The 22,602-nt window shown below is 42.5% G+C and overlaps 1 protein-coding gene across 3 annotated transcripts in view; it reads left to right on the top strand.

Moving 5' to 3' along the window:
* The window catches only part of Arhgap35 (Rho GTPase activating protein 35), a 120,521-nt gene that overhangs the window by 13,070 nt on the left and 84,849 nt on the right, over positions 1-22,602 (top strand). Inside the window, exon 2 of one of the 3 annotated variants that reach the window (XM_011250512.3) lies at positions 2,990-3,046. The exons of the other annotated variants lie outside the window; for them this stretch is intronic. The gene's annotated coding sequence lies outside the window, so the exon portion shown is untranslated. The remainder of the gene's footprint in view (positions 1-2,989; positions 3,047-22,602) is intronic. 3 annotated transcript variants of the gene reach the window in all.

Raw genomic sequence — 22,602 nt, 5'->3', positions numbered from 1 at the left:
CAGCCAGTATCTTACGTTTGGAGACCTTAACTCTAGGTCACTGGGGAAGTATCAGTTGTTACTATTTGTCAGACCTTCCAGCCTAGGCCAGGCCTCAGCCACTTTCTCTCTCAGCAGGCTGTGAGGCCCAGTCCTTTCCCTCTCCCCTTAGGCAAGACAAACTTCTGGTGACTCAGCTACCTCCTGGGAAGAGCAGAACAGAGCAAATCAGACCAGACTGCCCAGGTGACTACTCATAGGGTCGCGGTGCAAATTCAGGCTCTAATAGTGAGTTTGGGAAGCCTGGAAGAGTGAGTGCCTGCCTAGGTCATGGTCGCTCACCAAATGCCTTTGTTGGTGGTGTGATGCCTGGAGTTGCCTCTTAAGGACCAATTGAGAGAATGGTGGTAGGAAAGGTTACTAAACACAGCTCCCTGTATTTTGTTCAGGAAGGGCCTGAGGGAGAAAGAAGGCTCAAGGGTCAGACTAGAAATAGTATTTCCCAAGAAAGTTGATAGACTTGCATGGATATAAGGAGGTGTGTGTTTTAAAGTCTTTCTTTACATGACAGCAGCAAGAATATGCAGTCAGGTACTTACAAAATTTAGATTCTTGACAGTGTCCCTCCATGTCACCTTAAACAAAACAGATTATTACCATTAATAAACTAACAGTGTTTATGAGGAGTGTAGGCAGTGGATGAAAAGTAATTGCATATAGAAGCACTCACTTAATAGGGATTACAGTTTCCAAAGAGTAAGTATTGGTTGGATGTCATATGTGAAATGCACTGTGCTTGCATAATTCCAAGGAATCCTGTATCCTGTGTCTTTTCCACTTTTAGTCTCACTGTAAGCCATTGGGGTCACAGGGAAACACTTTGATACTTGTTTTCCCATGGTTTAAATTTCTCAGGGTTTGGGGCTAAAGAGGATGGTTCAGAGGTAAAGAGCGCTTGCTGCTTTTGCAGGGGCCCCAAATGATCTTACAAGTTCCAGAGGTTTTGTTGCCCTCTGTAGGCACTGCATGCATGTGGTGTATATACAATAAAAATAAGTCTTCAAACCAGAAGAACCCTCAAGGCTTCTGTGCGATCTGCAGAACCCTTAGCAGTTTGCCCTGCCCTGGTCTTCCCTGCCATCCCTAACTTATACTTGCCCAGCTAAATGCCTGTCCTCATCCAAGGGGAGCCACCAGGGCTCAAGAGCAGTGTTCTTTCTCTACTAGTGTCTGATGATCTGGCTCTTCTTTCTAAAGTGCCCCTTTCAGTTCTTCTGCTTGGTGAGTTCTTTGCTTATCTCAGGGGTCCATTTTTTTGTCTTTTGTTTTTTTGGGTTTTTTGAGACAGGGTTTCTCTGTGCAGCCCTGGCTGTCCTGGAACTCACTCTGTAGACCAGGCTTGGCCTCAAACTCAGAAATCTGCCTGCCTCTGCCTCCCAAATACTGGGATTAAAGGCGTGCGCCACCACTGCCCGGCAGGGGTCCATGTTTTAAGATTTCCAATGTTTGAATTTTCTCAGCCCTGGTCACAAATTTTAGTGGTGGTTCAGCCCATGTCACTGTTTCAGTACAATGACATACATGTTCATGGAGTTCCATGTCAGTAGTCATAAAACACTCCGTGCTATTTCCCAGCTGCCCTGTTCCTTTCCTTGGGGGCATCCATGTTTTACCAGAGGCTTAGATATGTTGCCCTCTGCTTTTGCATGAATATTGTCATTCTGTGGTTTGTGTCTATATCTTGTTTAATGTCTTGAGAGATCATTTCATATTAACACAGAGTGGTGTTTGTTTTTGTTTTTTTACAGCTTCCTGCTATTCTATTAGACAAGTACATTACTAGTGTGCTCCCAGTTAGTGCTAGGGAGAAAACTTGACTGTGTCATTTGCCATCCAGTAAAACTCTGAGGAGTGGAATGTTTGTTTGTTTGTTTGTTTGCTTTGCTTTGAGACAGGGTCTCACATGGTCTAGGATGGTATTGAACTGGCCGTATAGCAGAGGATGATCTTGAACCTCTGATATTCCTTCCTCTACCTTGAGTAGGAGATTATAGTTATGCATTATACAAAGATCTACACTGTGCTGGAAATCAATTGCAGGGCTTCCTGCATGCTAGGCAAACACTGCATCACCTGAGCTTTACTCCCAGTTCCTTTTATAGTCTATGGATAGATAGTCTTACCCTACAGTGTGGGTTTGCTTGAAGCTCAAAGTAATCCTTGTCTGCCCTCCCACGTCTGGCTCTTCTTCCTTTGTTAGCTTCTTTCTTTCTTTCTTTCTTTCTTTCTTTCTTTCTTTCTTTCTTTCTTTCTTTCCTTCCTTCCTTCCTTCCTTCCTTCCCTCCTTCCTTTTTTTTTTTTTTTTTTTTAAATTCTCTTTATTTAAGAGCAGGGTCTCTATGTAGTCTTGGCTGTCCTGGAACTCAGTATATAGATCAGGTAGCCCTCAAACTCATAAAGATCTACCTGCCTCTGCCTCTGCCTTCCAAATGCTAGGACTAAAGGCATGTATGCCATGTCTGACCTGGCTTTCCCTTCTGAAGATAGGGGTTTGTTTGTTCCTGTTGTTAGTGTTATTTAATAAAGTACCTGGTATATGAGTGCTTAATTGAGACTGGTTCCTTTTGTTGTTGTTGTTTCCTTGTGGATTAGGATTGAACCCAACATGTCATGTGAGCTAGGGAAGGGTGAAGCATTGTGGCTGGGGAAATTGGCACTAGCAACTACCTGGATGCCGGAGTCCTGCACATGCCCTCTTGGCTGCTGGCTTAGAGCCCACAGGACATGGTTGGACGTTGTCTGTTAGGATGAAGAAGACTTCACAAAATCCCCTCCTAATACAGCAGTCTGCACAGCATCCCTCTCTCCTGGGATGAAACTAGATCCTCCAAGCTGTATATAGATGACTATAATAATAACAGCCAGCACTATGCCCTCCCTGTCTGCCAGGCACCATATTCACAACACATATCCTTGTGAACTTGATACTGTCTTTGCTCCTGTTTCTTAGATGAGGAAGCTGAGGCAATGTGAATAGGTGGCGCATAGCTGAACGGTTCAGGGGCAGGTAAGGACTTATTTTATTGTTATGGGCTGACAATTTGATCTGCACTGAAGGTGCTTGGGTGGCAAGAGTATGGCTTTTTGGTGTGTTACATTGATTTGTAGCACAGCTACTTGTTAAAGATTTCCAGAATAACCATCAGCTAATTTCAGTTTTATCTTCCCTCCTATTTTGTTGTCGGTGCCTAATTGGACTTTTTTTTTTGGTTTTTTTGAGACAGGGTTTCTCTGTGTAGCCCTGGCTGTCCTGGAACTCACTCTGTAGACCAGGCTGTCCTCAAACTCAGAAATCCACTTGCCTCTGCCTCCCAAGTGCTGGGATTAAAGGCGTGTGCCACCACGCCCAGTTCTAATTGGATTTTTTAATGTAGTTTCTTTTGTGTGTGGGTGTGTACGGGTATGTTTAACCAGCATTTTATATAACCTAGGCTGGCCTCAAACTCATCACTCTGTAGCTGAGGCTACTTTTGAATTCCCGATCTTTTGCTTTTGCCTATCAAGTGTTGGACTTAAAGGCATAGGTAACTATACCTGGCTGTTAGGCTTTGGTTTTGGTTTGTTTTTCCGCATTTAATCTCAGCATACTTTAGCAAAGTTAGAGTCTGTTGCTTATTCATTTCTCTAATACCTCCTTGAAATGTTTGTTTCTTGGGTTTGGGAAAGAACTATGGTATTTGTGATGCTGCTACAATGCCAGTGGCTTGTGTTATCAGCATACTTTGGAATGTATACTCTTAGTCTGTCCCCTTATCCCCCCACCTCTGTCTCCATTTTCAAGTTTGAATTAGCACCTGGACTTGTTTTATGTACCAAGGGATTGAGCCCAAGACCTTACATAAGCTAGGCAGTTGCTATGCCATTAGACTAAAGAGTCATCCCATTGATTTGTTTGATTGATTTTTGTTTTGAAATAGAGTCTCTATGAATGCTCTGATATGTCCTTGAATTTATTCTGTAGCTTAAGCAGGCCTTCAACTTCGAATCCTCCTGACTCAGTTTTCTAAGTAGTATCATAGGCCTGTGCTTGACAGCTCGGGCTTTTTGTAACATAAGCCATGCAGTAGTGTGTACTCTTCATTATCACCTGTCAGTTTTTTGCAGTATAGCTAGTAGGATAAAGAAGCCAAGATTTTAGTTTTATTTAATTTTGACTAACTTGACTATCAAAACCAAAGAACTAGAGAGTGTGGTATAGCCTGGATAATACATGCACAAAAGACAGCTCTCACCCCCTTATTTTCCTTCTTCCTACCTCTCTGCCTTCTTTCCCTCCCCCTCTTCCCCATTCCAGCTCTGAGAAGGACTGCATTCTTATGCCTTTGGTTTTGAGATAAAAATCTCTTTAGGTAGCTCGTATTGGCCTTGAACTCTGAATCATTCTGCCTCAACTTCTGAGTACTAGTACCACAGGTGTGTGCTTCCATGCCCTGCCTTAACAGCTCTTTTAAAAAGCTGTGGACCTATTTGGCCATTTGTACCAGCATTGCAAGGATTTCTGCAATCGGTGGGATTTTTATTTTCTTACAGTGATGGAACCCATGGACTCCCACATGTTGTTAGGTGCTCTACCCAAGCCACACTATAGGGTTTTATCCTTGGTCTTAGGAAGTGGACATTGCTCAAGGCTGTTGGTTTGGGAGTTTTGGGAGATGGAGGCAGAGTGAGTCTATACAATCGAGGTATGACTAATGCTGGTAAAGTAGAGATTATTATTACCATGCAGTAGATGGTTGCCTTAACAATCAGAGGCCTGAAAACCCAGGAATGAGATGAGTCATCCTTCCTGGCCTCCTAGTGTCCAGGTGGATTGGTAGCATTTTGTTCTGAGGGATAGTTGAGGGGTCCCCTCAGACTTGTGTTGGAGCCTTTAAGATGGATGAAAAAGGACTTAGCACCAGATCTGAAGAAGCAGAAATCGGTCTTTTTTTCTTCTATAGGAGAAGCAGCATGTTAGGTTCGTTTTGTAGACGTGTGTGTGTGTGTGTGTGTGTGTGCGCGCACACACACCTCTTTGTAAAGATGAATTCTTGTTCCGTTACATTTCGGAGAATCCCTAGTTCTTACTTGAGGTCGTCTATTTTTGTCACTTGTTTTCTGTAGTGAAATATATTTACCTTTCCTGTAGCCTGTGGGGTGATGTAGAAGCCTAGATAGTGACAGTAAAGAATCAAAAAGTGGTGTTCAGAAGTAAAGGGAAACATTTTAGGGAGTCTTTGGATTAAGTGGAATGGGGTGTAGGGTCTTGTTGAATCCTGGAAGAGAAAATTTTCATTAATGGATAATTGGTGAAATAGGAAAGAAATCTTTCTCTTCTGTGATGCTGAAGATAGAACCCAGGTTGACCTACAGTGGCAAGTACTCTGCCACTAAGCCCCACCTCTATAGCCTGTAGTTTAACTTCTGTCCTAAATAAAGTTATTTTTTTTACTTTTTTGAGAGGTCTCATTCTGCAGCCCAGGTTGGCCTGGAATGGAAGGCATCCTGCCTCTGTCCTGTCTTCCAAGTACTCATATTACAGATGTGTGTCACTGTGGCTGGCTTAATTTTTCTTTTGACCATGACACTATGTATCAATTGAATCCTGTATGTACACCTGTGTACTTGTGACAAAGTGCCCATATGTGGGTGTCAGAGGACAGGTTTGTTTGTTTGTTTATTTGTTTTTCGAAACAGGGTTTCTCTGTGTAGTCCTGGCTGTCCTGGAACTCACTTTGTAGACCAGGCTGGCCTCGAACTCAAAAATCTGCCTGCCTCTGCCTCCCAAGTGCTGGGAAAGGCGTGCGACACCATCGCCAGCCCGAAGACAATTTTCAGGAGCCACCTGATCATCTTCCTTCACCATGATGATCCTGGTGATTGGATTAAAATAATAGTCAGATTTTGCAGGAATACATGTTACCACCTGAACCTTCTTGTTGGCCATGAACAGGGAAAGTTGGAAAAGGACCATACATGGAGGTCAGAGAACAGCTTGTAGAAATTGATTCTCTGCTTCTACTGTGTTTGTCCCAGGGATTGAACTCAGGTTATCAGACACAGCAAGTACTTTTTACTCATAGTATAATTTTCCCAGCTCATCCCACCCCACCCTCTTTTTTCTTTTTTTTCTTTTTGATGAAACTGGGTTTCTGTTACGTAGTTCTGGCTGGCTTGCAACTTGCTATGTAGCTCAGGATGGTCTCATTCCGAGATCTGCCTGCCTCTGCTGAGATTAAAGGTATGTGCAACCAACAGCTCCCTCCCCCCTTTTTTTCTTGAGATAGGGTCTCATTATGTAGACTAGGTTATCTTCAGACTCAAAGAGACATGCCTGTTTGTGCCTCTCCAGTGTTGGTATTAAAGGTGTAAACCATCAACTCCAGCTGCTCCTGATCATCTTGACTACTTCCTGTGTACCATGCCCAGCATTTAGGATTCTGAGAATTGGTCTCAGGTCCTCATGCATGCTAGACACTCTACCAACTGAGCTATATCACCAACCTTTCATATGCCTTGTATCTGAGATAGTCTTCTCTAACCTGCTCCTCCAGTAAAACTGAATAAAACCTAACAAAAACAACCTAAAAATATACCTTGACTAAGTCTGTTTACTTCTTGATACATAGCTTTTTTCCAACAAGCCTTCCCTCACATGCAGAAGGAAGTGTATTGTCTCAAATGCTGAGTACCCTTCAGTACTTATACTTACTCTTTGATCTTCCAGTGGCTTGTTTGTCTCTTCCATGTCAGGATCTTTGGTCAGGGCCTTCCATCATTGTTTCTCTAGGTACATAACCCAGGAGTCTAGGCTGCTCACAGTTTCCCTCATGTCCTGGACATGGATGGCTGTGGTTTCTGCATCCATGTGTGCTGAAGAGAGTCACAACTCTGCCAGAGAAGGAAGTGTGGCTCTGTAGAGAGGAGAAATAGTTTTTGTGTAGGCTTCTTGTATTTCAAGCTCCCTGGGGTCCCATTTGAAGAAATGTTTTGTTTTTAAAACTCTGCTTAGTTATGCAGCATGATCTTTTCTTGTACTACTTAAATCTACAGCCCACTTTACCATAAAAGATAATGTGTGTCTTATTTTAAGCCTGTTACTTAGTAAACTAGTCAATAATAGCTAAATAAAATGTAGTCAACTGTGGTGGCACTTCAATTCTGGCAGTGAAGAGGTTTAGGGAGGAAGATGACTGAATTTGAGACTAGTTTGAGCTACACAGTAAGTTCCGGGCCACCTAGTCTGGCTACATGGTAAGACTCTGGCTCCTTCTACTTCAGTCTTCAAGTTTCAGTCTTTGTGGCCTCTAGTTAGATATTACAAACAAAAAACAAGAAACCAAACAAACAAACAAAAAAACCCCAACAAAACAAAATTCAGAGCAAAGGTGATAAAGAGAATTCTGTGATGCTCTTGGACTGTATCTCTGATAACATGGATCTTTATGATGCTCTTGAACTGTATTCTGAATTTGGTTTTGTTTATTTTCTGCAGAGTGGATCTGTAGCTCTCATCAAATTCTCAAAGGAATTCATGACCCAAAAAGCTTACAGCCATTGGTTTAAAGTAATGCTGAGCCTTGTGGCCTCGTTTTTTTGTCTCTTACTGTACAGTTGAGATGGAGTGCTGTGATTTTCTGATACTCATTTGGAAAGGTCCTTGGTGCAAAAGAACTCTGCTGTTGAGATTGTAAGAGAGGAAATGTGTAAGTTGTTCTTTTTGAAAGTTTGTTAAATTGGTTCTGAAACCTTTGTCTCTTTGTTTACTAAATATATCTTCATATTTGAAACAATCTTGCTTTTCAAGCTCAGGTATTAGTTTATCTTCTGTTTTATCTTTTTATCTTTTTTCCTAGTAATCAATATGGTGTCAGGTTGTGTTTGGTGGACTTTAGGATCTAAATACCAGAGCTCCAAAAACTCAGCTCATTAGCCTTGGCCAGACCTCTCTTTTCACTTTCGTGAAATGATAATATAGCTGTTACCCTACAGGGCTTTGGCAGGATATGGGATCCTGTGCATCATCTGTTTTGTTGCCAAGGCTCAGTCAGTAGAGTGCTTGCTGTTTGAACTCTTTAGTTCAATCCCCAGTGCTCACTTAACCCAGCATGACTGTTGTTCTAGTGCTGGGGCAGCAGAGACTGGAGGATCCCAGGTGCTCACTAGCTGGCTAGTCTAGGTAAATTGGTGAGCTCCAGCTTCAGTGAGAAATCCTGTCTCAAAATATAAGGTGGAGAACAGTTAAGATAGACATTTGTTATTGTCCTTTGGTGCGCACACATACACACAGACACACACATATCCCTCTGTGTGCATGCTTGACCACATGTACTCAAAAAAAATTACTGAGCCACTTGGAAGAAAGAATAATATACTTAAAGAAAGTAGATATAGTTAGAAACAGTGGCTTAAGTATTTTTATATTTGGGTCTTTTTTCTTATGTAATGTGGCTAGGATTCAAGGTTCCTGAAATTTTTTGTTTAAGTGCAAATTTGGATCAGACCGTTTAAACTGGTATCAGGTTGTCTAAGGGAATCTTTGACTACTGTAAGATTAAGAATTGGTTAAGAGCCAGTTGGTGGTGGCACAGGCCTTAAATCCCAGCACTCAGGAAGTGGATCTGTTAGTTCAAGGCTAGCCTGGTCTACCGAGTGAGTTCTAGAACAGCCAGGGCTACACAGAGAAACCCTGTCTTGAAAAATCCAAACACAAAACCAACCAACCAAACAAACAACAAATGGGTCTGGCTCAGCAGTTAAAGACACCTGTTCTTTCAGAGGGCCCAGGTTTGATTCCTAGCAGCTACATGGCAGCTCACAGCCATCCATCCATAACTCTTTAAGAATTAGCTCATTTGGCCTGTTGGATAGAGTGGAGCTATAGTGTACCTTTCACTCTGAAGTTTTGTATTTTAATACAGTGTGTTACTAGAGAACTTTTCCCAGTGAAAAAGAACACATTGAAGCCGGGCGTGGTGGCACACACCTTTAATCCCAGCACTCAGGAGGCAGAGGCAGGCGGATTTCTGAGTTCGAGGCCAGCCTGGTCTACAAAGTGAGTTCCAGGACAGCCAGGGCTACACAGAGAAACCAAAAAAAAAAAAAAAAAAAGAACACATTGAAGGCATAGAAACTTTGAAATATTTCATATGCTCTTTTCTTGTTTGGTCTGTGGAAGGTGTCAATGAGAGAAGTGGGAAGGAGAGGCTGTCAGGAGGAAGTGAGGAACTTTCTGAAGATTTCCCTCGCCAGCTCTTCCAGCTGGGAATTCCCTCTGAACTTCCCAGCTACAATGGGCCACTTGCTTTCAACTCACTGTGCTTTTAGGCTATGTTAGCTTATGAGTCCCTTCATGTAGAGCATCCTCTCTCCTGACATGGAGTTGGCACTAATAGAAGGTTTTGGAACTTCAGTAAATGAAAAAGAATGTGGCGTACGAAGGGACAGATACTTACTTTAGGAGTCAAAGTGACTGAAAATACGAAACATTATCTGGCACCTATTTGAACTCTGAAGAGAGCTTGGAAAATCTCTTAAGACTGGAGTATAGTGTGTAGACAGTAGAAAGGCCCTGGCTACAGCATGTAGCTTCTGGAGTGGAGTTATCTTCAAGATTTTGGGATTAAGTACTGCTACACGAGCCTGCATAGCAGCCCACCCAGGATGCATGGCTTCTGTTCATTGGATAGCTTGGATCAAGTCATGCTTTCCAACCCTGAAATTCTGCAGCGAGGATTTGGTGAACTGTAGATGTGACTCCAGTCCTGCTTTGGGTCATTTTAAAGAGCACGTGAGGATGAAAAAGATGAAAAAGTGTGCTTCCCTGTTAGTTATGAATGCTTCTCCTCTTGTCTTTGTCCATAATTTAATCAGGTGAAGATTGTTGGAAATTGGATAGAAGCTTAATACCAATAGAGCATGAACTGAGGGTGTCAGGGTTTAGACAGAGTTGAGGACTAAAGTCAGTGAATTCCTTGACTGATTTGGTGTAGAATTGTAATACCATATTCACCATACATAAGCAGTTTGAGAGGAGTGCATTCACATATGAAATTTTTGGAGGGCTTCTTTACTAGGTTATTTTTCCCTTTCTGCTTTTTTCTCCTGTTTATTTTAAGATAATGGACTTTGTTACTAAATAGTTTGGGTCTACAAAGAAAAGCAGACTTACTATTATGCTGGAGCTTTTCTTTTTTTTTTTTAACCATATATTCAGGTTGACCTCTAAATAGTTCTATTTTCTTTATTAGACTGATTTTTTTTTAATTAGCTGAAAAATTGATTTTTGTTGGTGCTGGGGATAGAATCCAGGGCCTTGGGCATGCATGGTGGGTGAGCCATGAGTGACACTCTTCAGCCAAGGACGAGTCAGTCATCTTTAAGCACTATTCTTTTTAGTATTAGGATTGTCCCTGACACTCTGAAAACAAAGCTCAAGTGATGCAATCAGGGTGCAATCTGTTGCCTGTGGATTTTTAAGGAAAACTTTACATTCATACAACATGAAAGCTCTCAGATGCAGTGACCTTCCTTCTTTCTCTAGTTTTAGACCTTGTATCTAAAGATGACCTTGATCCTCCCCTCTATCTCTATCTAATGTTGAAACTGCAGGCATGTACCACCATATCCAGTTTTTGTGGCATTGGAGTAGAATGCTAGGCTGGCATTCTGCCAGTTAAGTTAGATCCCTAACTCCCATGGCTTCCTATAAAGAGAGATTATCTCCCAGGAAGGCTTTTGTACATAGAACCCTGCTGCAAGATGTATTGAGTAGCTCTGACTTAGGAGTAAAACAGCTCATTTGATTTATATACTCGGAATGGTTTTACTTTTTCCTTTGAACCTTTAAATGGAATGGATTTTGCCCGCACTCTTGTCCTGTTCTAACAAGGACCTCTCAGGCCAACAGTGGAGCCCGGGCCCTTACTCCTGCTATCCTCTGTGCAGTGTTTTATTTTGCAGTTTCCTGAGTAGCTGTTTTCTAGAGCAAGGTAATTGAAAGAGACTTCACCTTCTCCTTTCTTTCTACCATAGTACTTTCATTTTTTTAAATTCAAGGCTGGTTCTCTTCTAGTACTTACCAGTATCATCCTTCTCATGAGGGGCCTCATGAGAGGCCATCAAACTCCTTGATGTTCACAGTAACACTGTAAAGAGGAACTTTTTATGGAACTTTCAGTGTTATCTCTAAAATAGTACCATTATGTAATTGGAGTTGGGAAGGGTTAGTGATTTTTTTTTTTAAAAGAGATATTCCTTTACCTCTTAAAAAAGAGGAGCAAATAAAACTGACCTTCCCCCCCCCCCCCCCAGTAGGATAAGGAAAACTGAGGATAAATTAAGGGCAAAACCATTATGGTACTACCCCTTTAATGGTTTGAAAAGTGGAGAATGGGACTTCTTCACAGCTGCAACCCTCAGATAACTGAAATGATTTTAGCTCTAAAATATTTCTTAACATTTATTTTATCATGCTTGTTGGATGCAGGAGCTAAGGGAGCTTCATAGCAAATATGTGGATCAGAGGACAACCTGGAAGCTTGTTTTCTCCTTCCACCGTGTGGGCTTTAAGGATCAAATTCAAGATTGTCAATCTTGGAAGCATCGCTTGTATTCACAGAGCCATCTTGCTAGCCCTCTATTAATTAATTCTTATTATTGAAATCAGAAGTTCATTCCCCCATCAGTCTCACTTTGGACGTGGTGTCTATGGTTAACTATGGAAGAAATTTACGTCCCTAATCCCATTACTCAAGAAGGAAGCAGCTGAGATGGGAGAGAATTTGAGGCAGCTTTGATAACAAGATGAGTTCTTGGCCAGTCTAGGTTTTCCATGAGATTGTGCTTCAAACAAAACAAAAATAAGCTAACAAACAAAAAGAACAGCAACTCAAAAAGAAACTGTGTTTCTTTGATGAGGCTAGGTACTCCATAGGCTGGCTTACTGTGAGGAAGACATGGATTGACGGACCTCTTCCAGGCCTCAGTGTTCTCATTTGTAGGGTGAAGAGATAACTGCCCTTTCTTCCTAGAGCATTTAGTAATATTTTGAGCAGCATAAAGTACATTGTGAGTTTAGGCAGATAAGACCCTGTTCCCCATAGTGGAGAGCTTTGCCAAATTACCAAGGGACTTCTGGTACTGGAGCCTTCTGTGTTTCCAGAAAGCCATAATGCTCTCATCTGTTCACCTGTGCAATAGAGCAAGGGTATGGTTAAACTACCTGTATGTGTTTTAGAAGTCCATAGCTATGGCCCTACTAAGGGTACTCAGTAATCAGGAATGAAGCAACGAATGAATGAAGAAATGAATGCCTTTAAGATTCTTTTGTTCTCTGTAAAATGATGGTCTTGCCTGCTTTGTTTGGTCATTGTGGAGAATTTCTATAAAGTCACAGGTGCTTGAGCTACATCATATTATGGCCCTTTTTATTTGGTACAACTTATGAGACATTAGGCAGATTATGTTGAAGTCAGTTCTGAGACATCTTGTGTTCTTTTTCTTGCCCATTCTTGGCAGTGAAAAAAAACTCACATTGGCACAGGACTCTGCTGTAACTGTCCCCAAGAGGCTCTCAACAAATCTCAAATAAGGGGTGGCCCTTTTATAAAGGAGTGGCTAAATTACTGACATTTATTGAGAGATGTTTTCTGTGAGTCAGTCATATGTCTTTGTCAGAATGAAGCACCCAGTAACTTCCCTTTTGCCAGAAGTTACATTCTCTGAAAGGAATTTATTATATCCAGTTCTTGAAAAAAGCTGGTACCTGGTTGTGGTAGTGTTTCCTGTGGTTCTTTGTTAGAGGTGATGATGGAGCTGCTATTGTGGTGAAGCATTTGACTACTGGGGATTATTGTCAGAGTATAAATACGAAACTAGGCTGCATGCCTGTAGCTCTCAAACTGTACAGACACTTGATTCAGTTGCAGAGACGCTTGCATTGGCTTCTATTTTAAAAGAATGGCTAGAGCACAGGAAACAATGTACTCTTATACCCTCAGTACTTGGGAAGTTGAGGCAGAAAGAGTTTGAAGTCAGTCTCTTCTACATAGCAACTACCAAGCCAGCCAGGGCTACAGAGAAAGCTTCTAACTCAGAAAACAAAGTAAGAACAAAGGAGCTATGCCACCATCCATAACTGACAGCCCACTTACTTCAGACAGCCTGGAAAGCATCTCATGAAGCATTTCTTTCTCATGGAAAATGGGGCCAGCAGGTGTCAGCAGCTGTGTTTAGTATGAGGTTAGTAGTTACAAAATTAGTGGCTAGTTTGTCTGTGTCCTGAATTTTATATGTATGGTTATTTTTATGCACTTAATGCCTGTGTACCATGTGTACACCTCATGCCCCTGAAGGCCAGAAGAGGGTGTCAGATCCCCTAGAACTGGAATTACAGATGGTTGTGAGCCATTATGTAAGTGCTTGCAACTGAACTCAGGTCCTCTGCAAGAGTAGCTGATGCCTTTAACCACTGAGCCATCTCTCTAGCCCAAATTATTGATTTCTGTTTGGCCTTTTCCTTAAAAACCTCCAGTAGCTTTATCTTGGTTTATTAGAATACCTGAAAGTTAATTTGGAGTAAGGCTTAGGGACACCTGTGTGAACTCTGAGCAGGTTGTAAACATAGGCTTTCAGGAGTCAGACTTTCAGGATCTGCTTCAGATCCACACAGCTCTCAGTCCTTCCTGAGACAGTGGCAGTTGGCTGGAATGCAGTTATAGATTAGTTCTTCAGCCAGAAATTGTAGGCTCTTAGGAATGAAGACATAGTTAGGAAGGGGTGAAAGTCCCTACACTGTGTGTATCAACCCTCTTGCTCGACACCCCCACCATCCTGTGTTCCCTCATAGGACTCAACATAGGTAAGTTGTTGGGAGTTTTTTCAAACTTGGAATTCATACAGTCTGGGCTAGCTGGGAAATTAAAAAGAAAAAGTAAAAAGCCCAAACAACTTGCCTGTGCTGAGTGAGACATGTGAGGAAACACAACCTCTTCCTTATCTACAGATGCTTGATTTAGCCCTGGAGATATGCTGTATCATCTGCCTCTATAAACTGCAGCAAGAACTGGAGCTGCCGTCCGTTCTTGTACACCAACTATATTTGGGAAGCCGAGGGAGGTGGACTGAGAGTTTACAGGGTTTGTCTCAAAATAACAAAAAGAGCAGCTAAACCTAGGCTTTTATATTAATTTCTTTGTTTGTGGGGCTTGGGGTAGTGTCACAACACATATGTGGAGATCAGAGAACAACTCCTGGAGTTAATTTTCTGGTCCTAGCGGTAGAACTCGGGTCATCAGCCTTTTTTGAGGATCATCTTCACATGCTGAGCCTTCTCACCATCGCTAACCCAGCAACTTAAGTTCAGGCCTTCATTGGAATATTCCTAGAGAGAAAGTTTCTGAAGTTCATTTTTGGGATACCCAAAATAATGATCGTTGAAAACTACATTTTACACTTTTATATTCAGTTTTACTACTTAGTAGTGCTGGTTTTATTTCATTGTTGTTGTTTGTTTTTTCTCTATGTAGCCCTGGCTATCCTGGTACTGGCTTTGTAGACCAGGGATGTCCTTGAATTCAGAGAGGCATATACTGTCACACCCAGTAGCTGTTGTTATTTCTTTGTTTCTAAACAGGAAAGTAGAAACAGCTATAGGTAATGTGGACAGAAGAGTATTAAACACTAAAGCTTTACTATAGAGTATTAGAAAGGAGGAAAGGGATGTTAGTTACTAAAAGCCAATAAACTGTGCACAACTGAAGGCGTCTGCTGTCATGGTCACAGTCAGCTTTGCTGCTGCTGGGGCCTGTGTTGAGCACTTGCCTACATTCCTCCGCATTGTTTCACTGTCCTTGCTGCTGGAGACAGACCAGCTACATAGCCATCTTTTACCATCGGTTTCCATCATCCATTGGCAGAACCTAATTGGAGCCAAGTGGGAGATGAATATAGGAAATGTAATTTGTAGGCTTCTACCATTTTCTATTATAGTAGCAGGTGTGGCATACTGAATGCTGTGGGTTAGTGTTCTCAACCTGTGGGTTGTGACCCCTTTGGCAAACCTCAAAAATATTTACATTATGATTCATAGCAGTGCAAATAACAATTATAAAGTAGCAACGAAAATAATTTTATGGTTGGGGTTACCACAACATGAAGAGCTGTATTAAAGGGTCTCTGCGTTTAGGAAGGTTGAGAATCACTGCTGTAGGTGCTTGGGTGATGCATATTGTGTGGTGGGGATGGGCAAGGGAAGCATTCCTTCATGCTGAGTACATTGCAACTGTGGAACAGAGGTGCAGTGACTTTGAAGGAGTCAGTGGGTATAGTGGTTGTCTGTAAAGAATAGTTGGAGAGTGGTTGGGAGGAACACTTGGCACTGGCCAGGAGGCTGGTTGTTGTGGGCATCTATGCCGTGGCGAGGGCAGACCAGGAGCGGGCATCACAGTAGGATGAGCTTTACTAGGGCTTGGTAATGGAGCTGAAGGAAATTACCAACTGCAGTTTTTAACTGATAAGCTTATGGAATGAGGCAAGTGATTAGCATACATAAATAATAAATAATGAAATCTTATTTCCTATTTTCCATACAAGCTGAATTTTTTTTATTGTAAAACAAACAAAAAACAGCTGGGCCTTTAATCCTAGCACCCAAGAGGCAACCTGCTCTATACAGCATGTCCCAAGGTCCCAAGACAGCTAGGACTGATGGAAGAGATTCTATTTCCAAGAGCAAAAACAAACAAACCACAAAGGTAGCACACACCTTTATCCCAGCACTCAAGGAGGCAGAGGCAGGCAGTGTGAGTTTGAGGCCAGCCTGGTCTACAGAGCCAGCTCCAGGACAGTCAGGCTACACACAAAGACCCTGTTTCAAACAAAACAAAACAAAAGAGGGACAGTCTTGTGTAGCCCAGGTTGCAGTTTAACTTTCGATCCTTCTGCCTCCATCTCCTAAGTACTGGACACACTGGTTTTGCTTTGGTCTTTTGAGCTGGGGTTAAACCCAGAGCCTTACACATGCTAGGCATGTACTCTATCAAGCCATGTTCTTGCCCATTTTGTTTTGTTTTATTTATTTATTTTTTAGGTATAAACTCACTCCATTTAGCAGATATTTATTGAGCCAGGTACTGTGTGCCATGCTGAGGTTAAATGGGAGCTAGATGACTCTCCTGGAATTAAGTGAAAAATAATTCTTGATATTAGGACCTCTATAGTTGCTCTGTTTTCGCTGGAGTGTTCACCTGGCAGCCTCCTACAGCATTTCTCTGTCTCTTTCTGCCTGCCTGTCTGTCTGTCTGTTTGTCTCTCTCTCTCTCTCTCTCCTCGATAACTTCACTCTCAGCACTTACACTGAGACCTGTTCTCATTATTTTTTCCCCTCAGATTTTGTGTACTTTTTTTGTACTTGTGTGTATGTCACAGCATACCTGTGGAGGTCAGAGAAAATTTTGTAAACGTTCGTTCTCTCCATGGTGTGGACCCTGGGGAAGAACTCAGGTCATTGGCCCAGTAGCAAGGACTCTTAATCGATGATTCATTTTGCCCTATGACCATCTTTTCTAACATTGTACTGCTCTCTCACTCACTGAAGCTCTTACCCTGTTTGGTACAACTTATCTGAATTATGTCTATTTTGTATTGTCTATTTCTCTTTGCTAAACTCTAAGCTTCCTAAGGGCATATATTCTAAGCTTATTGCTGGTGTTAGTGCCTAATACCATGTTGGTACTATTGGGTGTGCTTTATGGTAATGTATGGAGTGGTTGGGTGGATGAATGAAGGAAGATAAGTAAAAGAGTGTATCTTTAGAACCAAAGGGAAGGCAGGCCACAGTGGCTGAAGTCTAATACGGAGGAGGTGGATGTGAGGCCACATAGGGCCATGCTATGAATTTGGGATTTGGGCTTAAGTATAAGAACAGAAGAAAGCTGTGAGCAAGGTATTGACAAGATGAGATCTGTTCTTTAAAAAGTAACCTGTTGTTTTTGGGAGTTTGATTTATAGAAAGCAAGAGCACAGAGGCATGGGAGGGAACATGTGAGGTTACAGGACTCGGCTCAACAACTCCCTCACAGCAAATGTACTGTCTCTCCTAGATGTTGACCATGAAGTGTCCATGCTTGGGAAGGGACTGATGGTTATCAAGCTGATTATAATGGTATGCACTTAGGTTTTTATTAGGTCAGCCCAAGATCTCTAAACACCACTGTCCACAGATCTTGCTGACAGTGGAGAGCTGGCAAGGTAGCTTGGCTGTGAAATGCCATTTAACTGGTTTTTATCTGTGTGTGCTCTCCTTCCCCACAGCAGGGTTCCAGCTAGCAAGAGTCCAGGCCTTGTTGGCTACTTGCCAAGTACTCTTCCATGAAATGTTACCTTGCTCAGGCTTCTCTGTTGCTCACTCACAGTGAATGGGTTTTTTGGTGTGTTTGTTTGTTTGTTTGTTTGTTTGTTTGTCTTAAGACAGGGTTTCTTTATGTGGTTCTGGCTGTCCTGGAACTTACTTTGTAGACCAGGCTGGCCTAAGAGATCCTCTTGCCTCTGCCTCTTAAGTCCTGGGATTATACGTGTGTGCCACCAGCACGTGGCCCCTGAATGGTTAAAGTCCATTTTTGCATTGTTTGTTTGTTTGTTTGTTTAAGACAGAGCCTGGCTATGCAGACAGACTAGACTCAGGCTTGGATTCAGCGTCCACCTTCCTCCTCTTCCTGAGTGCTGGCATTAAAGGTTTATACAACCACATTCAGCATGATTCTGCCTTCTTTTTTTTTTTTTTTTAGAAGCCTTTTCTAATGTCTTTGACTTTTCAAGTTTAGTAGCCTGTGATAGGGATATTTTGCCTCCTGACATGTTAGTTGGCAAAGTAATAGAGGCAGTCCTTTGTTAAGGTCACTTTGAAAGAGTACTAGTTGGGCACTTAACATTCTTAACATTCTTACAGAGTGGCACAGGCTTATAGATGTTTTATGAAGTTCTAAAAATCAAATGGCCTTTAATTAGAAACTAGCAGATATAAAGCTTTGGCTGTAGACAGCAGTAGCGTGTGCACCTGTAGAGAGACTAGGGTGCTGTATAAAGGGGTATAGTGCAAGAACACTAGGTTATTCACAGGCCAGCTGCTTTCCACTGTCTGTAAGTCCCCACTAGTGTGAATGAGGACTTAGAACTTTTGAGCCTAGTTGACTTTTGTGTGGGCCTGACATAGCTTTGGCTCTCCTAATTCAACTGAGTTGAGTTCTCTGTTAATAAGAAAAATAAGAGTTGAGTTGCTCAAGTGTTTGGAACTCATAATCTTTGTGGAGTGTGTTTTGTTTGGATCCATTTTTGAAATGATCCACTATGTGTGTGCTGGGGTTTGGATGACAGAGGACATTAGATGTCATCCTGTGTTGCTTTCTTCTTTATTCCCTGCCATGTCCCACTAACACTTCTACTAATGCACAGCACACTGGACGTACAGGTGTGCAAGATCACACCTGGCTAGGTTTGTTTTAGAGGTGGGGGTTGCTTATTTGTTTGATTGTTTGGTTTTGAGACAGGGTTTTCTGTGCTGGGATTCAGGGAATGCACTACTACAGCCTGGCTTACACCTGAGTATTTATGTGGGTGCTGGGGATCTGAATCGGTGGTTACTAAGTGTTCTTACCACTGAGCCATCTCCCCAGCCTGAAATGGTTTGCTTTTTATGTTTTAAATATAGCTGGAGTGTCTGTAAGCCTACAGATTGACAAACTATTAGCAAATAACCCATCCCTTCAACAAGTAGACACATAGTCATCGTGTTCTCTTTGTTGTATGTGATTCTTTTCTGGCAGAAAAGTGTCCTCTGTTTAGCTGGATGTAATCTATTCTATCCTTCATAAAGGCTGCAAAAAGAGTTAATAATGTACAGGTATGTACAGGTTGTATTCCACACCTTGTTAGTGAGTGATAACAGCAGGAAGGTTTGTCAGGTTATGGGTGGCATTTTAAGAGCCAGGCAGGTACTTGCATGGAGGCTTTCCCAAGAGGAAATAGAAATAGATGGATTTAGACAATGGCAGAGTTGAGGTCTGAGAAGGCAGATACAAGCTGTAGGCCCCAAATTTTCCTTGAATGGCATGGACTACAGGAAATCACTTAGCCATGCTACTTGTTTTCTCATAAATTTAACATCATAGCTGCAGTGGCTGGCTTTGCTCTTCAGGGTCCTAAGTCACAGGGCAAGGCATAAGGTCAAAAGGGAAGCTCTGGATTTGTTGACAATGGCAGTACAGTGCCTTGCGTGCAGCTCAGAAAGGTATGCATGTTCTTGGTAATTTGGATCAGGAGAGGAGGTATTCTGACAGCCAAATGCATGAGGTCAATGTGATTTTCTCCTGCAGGTAGGTCAGCTGTTGTTTCGGAAGAGTGGGCTGGGCCTGTTTTCCTTCTTAGTCTGAGGGCTACAGCAGTGATAAGACGTGACTCACTGGTCTTCAAAAAATTACAAGCCAAGCACTTTCTAAGGAATGGTGGCTGATAAGGAGGAACTAGTTACTATTCTGGTCTGTTATCTAAAGGGAATCAGGAAGCTAGCATTATTTAGAAAAGTCTGTTTACTATATTCCTCATAGGAACACAACTGTTTTCTTATGTTTGGGCTTTCCACTAAGACATATTTTACAGTTTAAAGTTGCTCTTGAAGTGTTGAAGGGTGAACAGGTGCTGTATGAAACAAACAGACAGGCTCATAAAATCTGCCTGTGGTAAAGATGGAGTTTGTTGCTATAAATTAGTGGTGCTGGCTATCCTTGCTTTTTTGTTTTTCGAGACAGGGTTTCTCTGTGGAGCCCTGGCTGTCCTGGAACTCACTCTGTAGACCAGGCTGGCCTCGAACTCAGAAATCCGCCTGCCTCTGCCTCCCGAGTGCTGGGATTACAGGCGTGCGCCACCACTATTGAACTCAGGATCCTGCTATCTGCCTTAGCCTCCCTCAGCTTCAGCAAGTGTGCACCACCATGCCTTCCCTGAACTATGTCCTCCCCCTCACTTCCCCCTTCACTTCCCAGTCATACTGCTTCTAGGATTTTGGTTAACTTCTCCCACGCTGGCTGGGCCCAGGATGGCCCCAGGTCTGAAGTGACTTCTGGGACTGCCTCTGCTGGTCAACTTTCGGGCCACCAGCCCTCTCTGCCATGTGGGGGTTTTCAGTGAGAGGCTGCAGGCTGTGTTCTTCAGCAGTCCTCTTTAGTTAATCTTAAGAAGAATCTTAGGAATCTTTTCAGATCAACCCAATTTCTTCAGATTTTGCTTCTTATTTTTCTGCCCTTTACCCTCAGCCCACTCCCTTGACAGAGAGCCACAGGGTCATTGATTTAAGTATGGGAAGGAAATTACGGCCTTGAGCACAGGCAGAAAGAATCTGGCTCCCAGCACTTCCTGTGAGCCACCACTAAATTACATAGCTGAGGCCTGACAAGGCTTTTCAAAGGCACGTCCCACACCGCCACCGTGTCAGTGATCCCATCGAAGGCAGTTGTTTGTGCATGGCACTTGTTAAAAAAGCAGGTTGGACTTGGTCTTTACATGGAAAGCGGATTCCCATGAGGGTGAAAGAGCAGGATTGATGTAAGGAGGGAGCAGCAGGAGGATGCCCTTCTTCACTCCAGATCTATCCTGCTGTTTGTGCAAAGCACACTCAGAAGCCTTGGCTCCTTAGAGAGTGAAGGCTGGCAGCTGTGTGTACCAGGGCCCTGGCTAAACTGATACTTCATTCTCTGTCTCAGTTTCACTTTAGACTTCCAGGAGAAGGAAGAGGAGAAAGAATTTGAAGGAATAATGGCAACTTGTTTAACTCCCACCTTTAGTCACAGTCTTGGGATTTAGACTGCTAGATGTCTGAATATTTAGTGTTTTGTTTTAAAAAGCAAAATCATAGAACTGTAAGAGCATGTGTGCATGCATTTTGAGGCAGGGTCTCCAGGAGTCTAGACTGGCCTCTGGGGTTATATGCTTGAGCTTTTTTTCATCCTGGAATCTAGGATTGTAGGTATATGCCGCTGTGTCCAGTTTATTTGGGGGTTGAATCCAGGGTTTAGTGCGTACTAGCCAAGCACTCTGCCAACTGAGCTACATCCCCAACCCTCTTCCTCCCTCCTTCCCATCCATTCATCCATATCACCCAGGCCTCCCAAATGCTAAGTGTTACCACACAGTGTACCACAGTGCCTGGGTTTTGTATGAAGGCCAGGTTGAACTGGAACTCACATAGTTCTACCTGTCTCATCTCCAGAGTGCTAGGATTAAAGGTATGCACCACCACAACTGACAGCATTTTTTAAAATGTGGAATCCTAGCATATAAAAGCAGACTATGCTAGACTGTTCTCTTGAGGCTGAGTCCTGGTATGCCACCTCTTGAGCCTGAAGAACTTCCAGTTACATCCTTGGCTCCTCAAAGCATGGCTTCTGCACTCGCAGCAGTGAAGACTAGTGTTACCTGTTTGCCATGACCCTAGCAGGGTTCTGGAGGACAAGGGTCAAGAATATGGTAAAGTGGCCTATTAGAGTCCCAGATATACTTGCTAGCTGTATGAACTTCATTTGCATGTCTCCTAGAAAATTATATAAAGTGTATAAAGCTTACACAGTCTGAAAGTATGCCTCTGTGTCCTGGCTCAGAAAGAACCCCAAATTGGCTTTTTTACATTGTGAAAGATGATACTTAAGTAGTAGTGCCCTGTCCTGATCCATCCCATCCATCTGTCCATCCATCCCTACCCCAGAGTGCGTGTGTGCGTGCATGTGTGTGTGTGTGTGTGTGTGTGATGCACATGCCTTGGTGCATGTATGGCAGAGTTGGCTGTTTCCATAATGTGAGTTCTAGGATTGGAATTCAGATTGCCAGGCCTAGGCCTAGCAGTAGGTGTCAATCTAGCTGGCCTGGTGTTTTCTGGCTTTGCCAATAATAAAACAACTTCTTTTTCTCAGACAGTCCAGTTTATTTGGGGCTGAGGTTGCAGCTCAGATTATAGAATGTGTGTCTAGCATGCACAAGGCAATGATGTTGAGTCCCAGCATCAATAAAGGCACAATGGAATATACCTGTAAACTCCTCAGAAGGATCAGCTGTTTCATCCTCAGTCTCTAGTTGGCCACCAAGATATGAGACCTTGTCTTAAACAAGGAAAAACACAAAAAGAACATTTAGCTTTTTAAAAATAATCTTCTGCAGAAGAGCAAAGAGCCAAAGCCCCACCTTAGCAGATTTTGAGATAAGATTAGGCCTAAGGCGCAGTTTGTGCAAATTCCTGTCATTTGTTCCTCTCTTTTACCACCATTGTGCGGAGTTTGTTTTGTTTAATTCATAATGCTGTTTTTAATTTCATTTTAAACAAGACAGGCATATACATAATTCTGGGGACCAGAAAAGGGCCAAGATGAATATGAGTACTGGTTTTGCCTGTGTAAATTTAAATTAGTTCCTAAGTCCAACTGTTCCCTATTAGAGTATACTGGGTGTAGAAGTTAACTTTGTTCTAGCCTGTGTTATTGTCCGTATCCCTTCACTTCAGATATATTAGATGAAGTAAAAGCCACTCTCCCACCCCAAAGGTTA

The sequence above is a fragment of the Mus musculus genome, chromosome 7, assembly GCF_000001635.26.
Source record: "Mus musculus strain C57BL/6J chromosome 7, GRCm38.p6 C57BL/6J".
NCBI lineage: Eukaryota > Metazoa > Chordata > Mammalia > Rodentia > Muridae > Mus > Mus musculus.
This window is presented reverse-complemented; position numbering and strand designations above follow the sequence as displayed.